Raw genomic sequence first — 12,390 nt, 5'->3', positions numbered from 1 at the left:
AACCTCCTCTGCCCCCCCGCTATGCCTACGCCCCTCAAGCGTTGCACATAGGTCAGGGCGCATCGGGCACCGCGTGCACCATGCGGCTAGGGCACCATAGGTGCCTCACACCCCGCACGTTGACGGTGTCTTGACGGTCATGTGCCTACGACATCGCGTTCTAGTCTCAAGCACCTCACACATTGGGTGTTGCCTCTGTCGTATTGCCTCATTGAGCCACCATGGGCTGACACATTGCCAATGTATTGTCGTTGTTGTGGGCTGACGCATTGCCGCCATTGCCCCCGTCACCGCCCTACCGTTGAAACCATTGCTATGCCTCCAAATTTTGCCCGTCACCCGATCACGGGAGAGAGAGAGAAGCGAGACAAGAGAGAGGGGATAAAAACTAACCCTCATGTTAGTTACAACTAACTACATTAGATTAGGTTAGTCTAACCAAATCCCATCTCATTTATTAAAAAAAGAGAGAAAGAAAAAGGGGTCAACTCATACTAGGTAGTTAGAAACACTAGGTTAAGTTAGGTTAACCAACCCTTCATTTTTAAAAATTTAAGAAAAAGGGCCTTTATAAAAAATTGCCCACTTTTGCCGCTTCTTCAAGGGCTCATATCTTGGTCGTTTGGAGATTGCACCCGGTTTGAATCGAGATTGCAAGCACGCAAATGATCTATAGCAAAATAACCTTTTTAGATCTTTTTGCCATTGTTGTCACCACCACGTGGGAACTAATTTCAACCCATGCCATTTTTGGACTACGAAGGTCGAATTCAATTGCATATTTCACAGTCAAATGCACTCACTTGAAAGACACAATTGAGCATTGTGTATGCACCGGAGATAAGGATGAAAGCTAGCACACGGCCTACTTCCAAGAACTTTCTTCCACTCTCGACACTCTCTAGAAATTGAACCTTTCACCATCGACAAGCAGCATGGAAGACTGAAGGTTTGAAGAAGAAATAGAAAATGAGACTCTGCATCCCGAGGATTTCTTTGATCAATGACACAACAACAATGGAATAAGTCACGTTGGCAAATTGAAAATATCAAAGTACAATTGATGAGGGTATCTTGCTAGATTCCTTCAACTCTTCAACGCACCATGTTGTGCTAGAGGTAACCAATTGAATGAAACCGAGGAGGCCTCAGAATGGTACCTAGATTTTATCGTAGAAAAAATAGCCACATGGACACTACTTTCTGAGTAGTACAAAGAAAAGGTCATAACATACTTAGGAAGAATGAAAATATTAATAGCCAAGTGTGTTCCCCATCCTGACGTACAGCCTTGAAGCAATGGTCCCATTGGAATTTGTCATACCAATCCTACGCATAGTAGTGCAAGAACACATGGGCGATCATGAGTCCCTCAAGGAAAGACTCTATCAGTTGGAAAAGCATACAGAGACAAGATTAGTTACCTATCATGCCATCACAACTGAAAAATGAAGAAGGAAGGCATGGTTTGACATAAACCTTAAAGATAAAGAGATTAAGGAAGGTGACCTAGTTCTGTTATACAATGCCAAAGTCGACAAGGGATCAAATATCTAGGTCAAGGACCTTATAGAGTTAAAAAGATGAATGCCATTGGAGCTATCCTACTGGAAACACTAGACGAAGTCCAATTCACCACAACAATAAACACGAGTTGACTGAAACTCTATTGCATCAACACACAAGCCATCCCTAACAATAATGAAGATTTGGGAGCCCTAAGTCTTCCATACCTAGCATTAGATTGTATCAGATAGGTACCTTCAATCGATTTCAACCTAGGGCTCAGACTCGAGGCTCAGAGGTGATGACTGAGTCCTATATCCCTATGAACTCCCTAGTAAATCAAGCATATAGGAGGAATTCATGCCTTACTAGTCATGCATATAGAACCCACAAGTTTCGAGCACCATGATTAAATTGCACAAATAAAAGCCCCAAGAGATACTTGCTTTGGTCCACACACACAACACCCTCATCACCAAAAGAGGCCTACAATGCCATCGACAAAGCGTTGTAGCTCCTTGACCTACAATGACAAAGGCCACTTTGATGAAATGATGGCATTGTACCCCTTGACCTACAACGTGTTGTCAATGGCGTCGAGGTTTTAATGGGGAAAAGGCCTACAATGCCATTGACAAAGCAACACCAGGCCAAACGACCCAAACCTCAACCTCGGCTGCTCTTCCCAAATCATTGCTCTGAAGAAGGACAGGATCCAAGATCTCACCAACCTAGAGGTTAACACCGGAACGACTATGGCTAGTGGTATTGTACAGTTATAGTGATGAGAAAAATAATGCAACATGCCAAGGAGATATGCCACATAACCTGGGGACCCTAGAGCCATGAGAACTAGAGGTAGAGTCATCGACTATGCAGGATGTAGGATGCAAGTGCAGAACATCTTGATGCCCAAGCCAACAAAGAGCTAACAACAGAGGGAACAATACAGCTTGTATGGCCAGGAGTCTTAACATTCACCATGTCAGCCGATGCATGCAACTTCTTGTAGTCAAAGGGTCTAGGGAATCTTTTTGAGAAGCTACAATCCTTCTTACCAACACTTGCTATGATAGAATACATCATTCAATTTATAACGTCATATAAAAGCGAAGAGCTAGAGAAGGTTAAGTATGGCACAATAACGTATAATGAAAAGCCTTTACAGATCTACCTCAATAGATCCACAATGCATGAAGCTTTCTCATTCCTAGAGGCACAAGAAGCATATCCAATGAAACATATGGATGCAAGATTATCTGAGATTCAGGGTTGGTTCCCACCTAACACAAGGTCACAAAGTGGAGAATATGACATGATATGACTATGGACCCAATATGCAAAGAGGCAGCACATGGATTGTGACTGGTTCTAGATGCTTGTGGTCTCCAGTGCCATTGTAGAGATGAAGCAGCTGCTAATGGAGTCACCACTTGTGTAGTCTGTAGGAGCCGTCACAGTCCCTTCACAGCGGAGAAGATGTGCCTCGCTTCGCCTAGCTATCACAATCCCTTCACAGGAGAGACTATGGTTTGTGGCGCGTCTTTGTAGATGGCAGAGGAGCTGAGTCGTTTTTGAAGTCATGCCTTTGTGAAGGGTGTGGAGAGTCTGTCGAGAGTCCAAACGTTGCTTAGGTGTTGGCAGTCATCCATCATGAGGTATGTCGTAGGAGCTTCGTTGTAGCCATTGCTCAATTGATGGAGGCTCTGAGTTGGAGAGCCGTCGTTGAGGCTATAGAGGAAGCTACCTTGTCGGAGACATGAAGAGAGGTTGGCTATGTAGGCGGAGCTACAAATTTGAAGCTATGGAGAGGTAGATCGCGTTGATGGAGCATTGTCCCTTGGGTCACATCATCCATTCCTTGTTTACATGCAGCTGGTCGTTGGCTCGTTTGAATGGCAGAGCATGAAGGTTGAGCCGAGGAGCGGAAGCAGTTTGTGCTAGTTCGACCGCTGGGGTGGCTGGCTCATAGACAGTGGAGGATGGATATGGTGCTATCGAGTTTGAAGCATGGAGAGGCACCATTTGAAGCACCTATAGTAGCTGAGTTGCGTGGAGGCTTGGGAGGATGTCGATGAGAGGCTCGTAGAGGCTAATAGAGCTAGAGAAAAGCCTTGGCTAGATTGTATAGCTCGTAGGTGCACAATTGCTCTCTCAAAATCTCTAAAACAAAAAACAGAGCTCTCTCATACTCTTTCTCTCACAATGATATCAAATGGATGGATATCTATGACAAAAATCTCTCTCTCTCTTGGATTAAGAGAAGAACAACTCTCAAGAGTGAAACTCTCACAATAAGAAGAGTAGATCTCTCTTCCTCTCCAACTAAAACCTAAGGAAGAACTCACACGAAGAAATGAACACAAGGAAATCTCTCTCTCGCAAAATAGTGAAAGAATGGATGGAATCCTCTCAAAGTGGACGGAAATTTTTCTCAAAGTGGACGAAAATTTTCTCTCTCAAAGAAATGGAAGGTGGTCTCTTATTGGAAGCGAACTCTCTCGCAAAATAGTGAAAGAATGGATGGAATCCTCTCAAAGTGGACGGAAATTTTTCTCAAAGTGGACGAAAATTTTCTCTCTCAAAGAAATGGAAGGTGGTCTCTTATTGGAATCGAACTCCAATGGAGAACACTCAAGAGAACCTTGCAATCACTCAATCTCTCTCACGATGATCTCAATGCCTTAGCGGAAGGCAAGGGAGCTCTGATACCATGACAAGATATGAAGAGGAGAGAGGAGAAGAGTGGAGATGAGGAGAGAGGGCACAGCTAGAGAGGACACCACAAATGACTAATTCTACACTAGATTTAGTTGAAATTGTAGAATATATACAAACCCATTTAGGGTTAGGATTTCCTTTATAGCACTCTATAAGAGTGTCATTCACATATGATCACATGATGTTGAGCGTGAACTCTCAACAAGGATATTCTAGATGTATACCCCAACGCTCAGATTAGTAAAGATGGTGAAGTCAAGATTTTGAGCTTGCTAATAGACCTCCAAGATGTAATGAAAAAGACCATTCACTTCTTTCCTGATACGAGAGGAACCGTGAAGTTTTGGTAGGTTCGAGCAACAGTAGAGCAACTGAAAGGACGTCATGAATCTTTCTCAAGGGCGATCTCCAAGAGCGTGTTAACCAACTTGAAGAATTGTGTGGATGGCGAATCCCAATTGTCATCTCAGTCTACTGGAGTTGCAAAGCACAACTTGAGAAAAATCTCAGGGAAGGTGTAGAAGCCAAGGTAGAGGAGGCACAAGTAAGGGTCTTGTAGGCACAAGAGCAAGATGAGGCCGCTACAAAAATGGCCGACATGGAAAGGTATAGAAGAGAAGAAGCAAAGAAGCGCATGAAGGAGCTTCGAGATAGGCTTGAAGAAGTGAGAAATGATGGGGACATGGTGGACAAGGAGCTAAAAAAGATGCGAAAGGATCTTGAAGATCAGAGTGCCAAAAAGGAGGGTCTTTACAAACGGCTTTGCAACATGCAAAACACATTGAACATTGAAAAAGACCAGATGATGGAGGAGCTGAAAAGGGAGAATGCAGAAACCATAAAGGTGATGCAAGAATTATGAGAGAGCTTCAAGGCCAGGAAGGATGGGGCAGAGAGTAGCTAGGGTGGAGAAAACAACGAGGCAGCTCCCCAGGCTAGGAAGGATGTAGAGAGTAGCCATGGTGAAGCAAGTTGTAACAGCCATGGTGGAGCAATTTGCAATAGCCACGGTGAGGGTTGTTTTTTCGAAACACTATTGGAAGTCCAAAGAGTAAGCTACAAGACCCTGCAAGAAGATCACGATAGATGTGTACACGAGCTTGCTGTGGCTTTCGATAGTTATGAAAAGTAGTGCATCGTCCTGAGAGATTTTCAAACCAGAGTGGAATTCTTGGAAACGGCCCATGAAGATGTTTTTCAGCAATTTACGTAGCTTCAACAGATGCTGAGGGATTCAAATGAAGCTATTGCACAAAGCGAGAAAAAAGTGAAGGAGATGAAGGAGAACCTCCGCAACCTTAGGAGGAGGGAGGAAGGAATCCAGAAGCAACTTCGTCATGTACATGGTCCTTCTATTGCTTTGGTGGATCTGCAGATGGTGGTGATCATTCTCCTAGTTCTATGTAGGAGCACGATTATGTGCGATGAACAAATTTGCAAAGAGTTGTCTTGGGTGTTGCATGTGGTTGCTCAGGTGCTGGGATTGAAGTTTAGAGGAGGTCCTATTGAACTCCTTACTAGGCTCATTCATAGGTCCTTTTGCTGAATCAATCTGTTCATCGCAGTAACTAGTGCACATTAGCTTGACGAGTACTGAACCCGTGCTTTGCATAGGCAAAGATGCATGACCATCCTCAACCACTCCCCATCTGAAGGTGGATCTTTGATTCTTAAATTTTGGCTGTGTCTTTACCCATGGCTCTGAGACCTTCCATATCCTCCTTCCTCCCGAAGGTGACCTTCCATCTCCTCCATTCCATTGACCTTCTATCTCCTCCTTGCCCCTAGAGCTACCTCTTGTCTTTCCACCTCCTCCCCCCTCCAAGCCTCCATTCAAGAGCTCCTTCTTTGTGACACATGGCAGGCTCTTCTCCTCCAAGCTACCACGTGTCCTCTCCTTTTTTTTTTTGGTGTTCATGGTTAATAGGTTAAAGATTTGAATATCGGATTCTTGACTATATCGATTGTACCTCAAGCATCCTGGTAGCAGCCACTTGAGACTCTTGCTCCCTACACAGAATCCTACCAAAATATCTATACATCCCCGTAAGACTCTCGGCAGGACTCCCATCAAGTTTGACAACCTGAAGCCAAAAAAATTTCAGCATCTCATTCAACTCTCTATAACCTTAGCACTCAAACATCACGCTAACATCTAGCCCATTCACCTTTCTCCTACATAAAACCGCCTATGAGCCCATTCATCCTTCGCAACACTTCTACCGAACCAAAATCCCACAACGAGCCTCTCTTCCTCCTCATCGATAGCCAAAAACGACACATGCATATCAACACCAGTAACCATACTAGCATAACCCAAACCGGGCACCACAATAACATCGGAAACAATGAGACAGAGATGGCACCACGCATCCCATGTCCATTTGAAACAGAACATGCAACCGTAGAACAACTACCACCAACCTCAAAAACCCTAAGGGAGAACATGGGAGCCTCAAAACCATCCATGAACGCCAAAAAATTGGCGACCCACAAATCAGAACACACAATTAAATACACAACGAATAAAGAATAACAAAGCAAACAGAACAAAATTGAGAAATACAGAACCATAGTAGAAACACACGATGCTCTGCTGCACCATTTAAACAGAGAAGCTCATCCATGCACCATAGAGAGGTCATCCTGACCAAAGCCTCACACAACCCTCCACTCACAACTCAAAAGAATGAAGAACATACAAGATAAACCCCCACAAAACAAATCCAATGGTCGACCATAGAAATCCACACTAAAAACGAGCAACAAATCACAAGACGACATGCAAAACACACTTTTAACTAACAAACACAAATCGACGTTAATCCCATCCATAATCCAATGACCCACAAAACAATCCACACAAACAAGAGTGCATGTATGCACAAAAGCATCGGCTTTGGCTTATGAGGCTCTATCAAAAAGAAATTTAAGAAAAATTTTGCATCCATGTAGTTGAAATGAAGTGTGCAATGATAAATCTCTCTCCCCAAAGACCACCACGTGATATCAGAACACTCATTCGTGTAAGGTATTCATCATGCATTTTAACTCCATGTTGTTCACGTGTGAAGCTCAAATCCAAATATGTGTTGAAACAATTTATTGCATGCTAGTCATTGTTGTGTAAGTTTGAAACAAAATTTTGGATTGTTATAGTCCTTAGTTGTTCAAAGGTCACCCCATTTTTCAACAAGTACACAATTGCGTCAAATAAACAATCGCTTGGTGTGTAACCATAATGCATGACACGGCTTAAGTTATGTTTGTACAAGATGTTATCAATTGATTTATTTGGGTCCATTGTTGTTTTGAACGCCAAGCTCGTCTTTTTTTTCTTAAAAGAGAAAAGATATGTCAACAGGGCTACCTTTATAGTTTTAAATGAATCACTTTGATGTCCTCCTAGAATCTGTGCATAGCTTAGTAAAGAGAATAGAAAATAACTAAAACGGTGAAGGTTTTATAAATGATATCTCCTAGACTAGGAGTTATTTGCAAAGTGTTGATGGCAAACTTTCTTTTTTTTGCTTTATTTGACTTTTTTTTTTCTTTTACAATCTCAGTAAACAATAATTTTTTCATCGGCAAGCATAAAGCCTGTTTGGCTAGCATAAAGCCCTTTCAAGAGGCAAACATTAGTTTTTAGGCGAACCGGCTTTTTTGGCAAACAACTTTTTTTTCAAGCGAACCAGCTTTTTTGTAACATCGTTTTTTCAGGCGAACTGGCTCAAATGAAGTTCGTGCATTCAAACAGCACATAGCAGAAGAAGCATCCGTAGGAAAGCTACATCGTACCTTTAACAAATGAACGATCAATCTTCAATATATGCTTTCAGCACACTTACTTTTGATAAAAATTGAGAGTCAATTGAACTATCGACAATTCAAATGAAAAAATATATGCACCTATGCAAATAGGAACCTTACTACCGATTGTCATCGCGATCAATTGAGCTTGCATTTACCTTCCAAATGACCTACAAAGAACCAGCTGCACTATACCTTTGTAAGATTCAAAAGCTTCTTGTAGTTGAACTTCTCCAAGGACAGTGCTAATTCCATGGCTGCCATACATATAAAAGAAAGTTCCACTCAATAAGAGCATCCTACGTCTTGTTTATTTACTTTGAAACTTCAAAAGACCATAACGATTTTTCATAGTAATGGCAGGCACCATATAAAGCATCTACCTTCTCATAGCATTGTCAAACTCCATCTCAGGTGCCATTATAGATTGTAGTTCCACTCGACCACCCCAAATCTTATGTTTTCACTTGAAATAGAATTTTCAATGTAAATAAATATATATATGTGCAATATGCAGATTAGAAAGCCCGTATAAATTAACAAAAGGCAGTGTCTTGGCCACGTTGTCCAACCTGATATTTCATACATTTTTCCGTGTGCTCATCACGTTCTTCACTTGACTCTCTAATGTACTTAAAATAAAAAAACAGACGGTTCTATTTACAAAGGAAGCAAAAGTAGGTTAATGAACCACTAACCGTAATTCTGAACAAGCACAATTTATCTTACTTCGCGAAGCCTCTGGCGGAGCGATATTGTCACGGTCGAAGGATGCAGACAGGGTGTGATAGATATAAGATCCATTGTACTCGAAACTGCTAGACTAGCCCATCCTCTTAAAATTCATAGAATCATAGATCAGAGGGTAACGGGAAGAACCACATACAGAACATAGGAAACGACGTTCACACCATAGGAGAACATGGCATGTATCCGTGGCAGAATTTGCAAAAATGAAAACAGACTGACCGCGTCGACCGAGTTCATGATGTCTAGGAGGAGGAGGAAGGGTGGTGAGGTACCCTGGGTGAATGTCTGGGAGGAGGAGGAGGAAGAAGGGTGGTGAGGTACCCTGCACATGAATGTTGAAGACGACCTCCCCTCGCCACATCTGGCTCAGTCCCCCTGACTTATCCCGAATGAAAATTATGAATGATAACTATTTTATCACCGCAACAATAAACCCATTAATTTGTTACGGCTAGATACGACACTTCATATGATGCCAGCTTAAGCCTCCATAAAAGAACCAAAGCATTCGAAAGCTTGCAGATAGATCAACTAGCGCTATTCTCATAAACCGTAGTTTAAACAGGGCAACACGAGCAGACACTTAGCTTCAAACTCACCTCAAAAAGCAAGCTGGTTTCAAGAGCTCGAAGAGCAGGACGCTGGAGGAAATCCTGATATTGCTAGAGCTTGCTACCTTTTGCACACTGCTCTCTCTATGAAATCGCCCAAAAAAGATATGAATGGGCTTTGTCGCACTTGATTTGTTTGTTGATGGCAGCTTCGCAAGCTGCAGAGTACCACTGTTGAGTCAGCAATTCCTTGTTAGAGGACGAAATTTGAACAAGTTTGGATTGAACCTCAGCTAACGGTTCAAAAGCGACCCCGCTAAATGATTTCGGTTCCAACTCGACGGATTCCTTGGGAATGACGTGCAAGCGAAACCGGCTGGCAAACCACGCCGATTCAAGCGAAGCTACATGAAGAGATGGAGACAGTGGTGGAAAATGGGAAGGAAGAGGATGTGGGCTACGCTTCCGGCCGGGGGCCTGCTGCTAGCGAGAGCCTAGACATCATGCAATTGAACGGTCGTTCATAGAGGGCTGGCAGCTGTGAAGATGATGGAACTCTCACCAAAGCTTGAAATTATCACCTTTTAGAGATCGCAAATAGTCTAGTAGTAATGAAATCAAAATCGAAGGAACTAGATGATCAATCTGCTCTCGTGTGCAAGATCAGTGCTGCCAAAGCTTGAAATGTTGACAAAGATCGAGTGTAGTCGCAAATCAAAATCGAAGGAAGCAGACAAATATGCGTCCACCCCTAAAAGGAGAGTTCACTCATCAAAAAATAGAGCTTCTGAATTGCTTCCCAAAAAAGTACGAATAATCACAAAACTTTGCCCCAAGTGGATCCTCTCATAAACAAATTGGATCCTCTCATCAAAAAATAGAGCTTCTAAATTCCCAAAAAAGTACGAATAATCACAAAACTTTGCCCCAACTGGATCCTTAAGCACTGTCTGTAGGAGAGCCAGTGCTAACAAAAACAAGACGCACTGTTTGTGTGCTCGACAACATTGCCCCCTTTTCTATGATCCTCCTTGCGTTGATTCATCCAGTTGCATCACTGAAGCAGGCTGTGGGTGATAATTCGCTGGAGATGCACAGAGAAGCCAAGAGAAGGTGCACATGGGTGCCACATAACTCCTAGAAGAGTGAAGAGGACTCACCTTGGAGCTGAATCAAAACCCATGCCATGGCTACAAGTGTCTCACAATCTGAATTCAAAGGGCAAAGCAAATCGTTGCGATAGCTCTGCCCCTAATGGGGCAGAGCTAATAAACCAACACAATATCAACACGTGCAGCAACCAAAATAACTCACATCCGCGCGAACAACCTACCACCACCGCCACATGGCTACCATACTATGCCCACCACGCGTAATAAGAACAAACGCGAACCACCATTCACTGGTGTAAATGCCAATTGTGCTTTAACATGTGTACTCCTCCCCCTCCCCTACGCCATTGACAATCGCCACCACGAATCACTGGTGGTTGGCATTTGCCAATCGACAATCGGTGCGACCTACTCCCGGTTGGTTATTGTTGAGCACAGCGGTTTCCTCTTGGTAAATGCATCCCCCCGGTGATATCATACCCCTTGCAAAGTACCTAGGGGATGGGGGTGGCTTCTAAGTGCCATAGAGTGAAAAGCAGGTTCTCAAAACAAGACGCATGGGTGCTACCATTCAAGACCATGTGCATGATAGAACAACCAAGCAACCGCCACGTCAAAGAACCTATCTAGATTCGCTCAATGACCTTTTGGGAAGCCATCCATCAACAATCTTTGAGACATTAGACTTTGGGTAGCGATCTTTAGCTCTGAGCAATCATCAGAGGGAGGACTTCAAGTTTAGGGGCTTACGAGAAGCAATCGGCACATTGTCATCTTTGTGGCCTTTGATACCTTTGATACCTATTTCAATTGGTTTGTATTGATGTGGTACCTGCTCTTTTTGTTTTTGCAGCTTGTGCTAACTCTCTAGCCTTGTCCTATGTAGCCACTGTTGACTCTCTATGTCCCTTCTCCTTAGCTGCCCTTTACTGAGCATTCGGTACAGCTGCACGATACCAGTATGTAAGTTTCTCTTCGCACAAAACTTCTTACATGTATCATTGGTCATTGGGAGAAGAGAAGTTTCTATTATGCTTCACAATAATCCTTTCATCGAGCAAAAGAGAACCTTGCAACTAACTCCTTGAGCTTCTGGCTAGTGGTCCCAATGGTGTTGTGTCCGTCTGACATGGACAAGAACTTGGCGTTCCAATGAATCTAACGGGTGACGATGCAAAGATCTTAGCTATTCCTTGCCCAAAATGGCCCAATGAATAAGCAAATTTTGTGACAAAATTAATGAGGGAAGCGAGAAAAAGAGAAGCAAGGGAGATGCAAAACTTGCAGGCTTTGCTTGATTAAACACGAAGCAACATGTGAGGAGGGAAACCTGCAAGCTTTGCTTACTTGAACATGCAACAACATGAGAGAGAGAGCAACAATTGATTGACCACCAACTATGAATAAACCAGCCGATGATTGGCTTATTTGATTGTCCCATGGTGCCAACTAGTTTCAAGTACTCGAGTGAGAACCTATTCCATCGTGCCGACTAGTTTCAAAGAACTCGAGTGAGAACCAGTTCCATGGTGCCATTAGTTTCAAAGTACTCCAGTGAGAACCAGTTCCATGGTTGCCACGGTAAAGGAAAAGTGAATTGTTGCTATAGCGTACCCCTTAGAGCCAATGCACACAGCGTCAAAAATTCGCCAGCCGGTGCGAAGCTAAGGCTTGGACTTGAATTCTTCGCAATAACAAAATTGCTCAAGCATTTATTACTTTGCAGTACTTGCACTTGAGCCATTGGCTGCCATCTAATGACCTGCAGTGAGCTCTGTCTTGGCTATAGAGTTCTCCATGCCCATGTCTTATTGGCTGGGTAGATGTAGGAACCACATTTAAAGCTCTGGAGCGTAAGGTCAGATGGCACACTTTATTGGATAAAGGACAAAGTGCGCACTAGTGCTGAAGTCTTCACCCTCCAGAAATGAGGTGCGAGT

At 43.2% G+C, this 12,390-nt stretch overlaps 1 pseudogene; it reads right to left on the bottom strand.

Moving 5' to 3' along the window:
- Nucleotides 1-6,182: 6,182 nt before the first annotated feature.
- Nucleotides 6,183-10,526, bottom strand: LOC147899536 (uncharacterized; annotated as a pseudogene).
- Nucleotides 10,527-12,390: the final 1,864 nt, after the last annotated feature.

This window comes from Dipteris shenzhenensis, chromosome 8, assembly GCF_047967505.1.
Source record: "Dipteris shenzhenensis isolate YYH24624 ecotype China chromosome 8, Dip_SZ_1.0, whole genome shotgun sequence".
Taxonomy (NCBI): domain Eukaryota; kingdom Viridiplantae; phylum Streptophyta; class Polypodiopsida; order Gleicheniales; family Dipteridaceae; genus Dipteris; species Dipteris shenzhenensis.
This window is presented reverse-complemented; position numbering and strand designations above follow the sequence as displayed.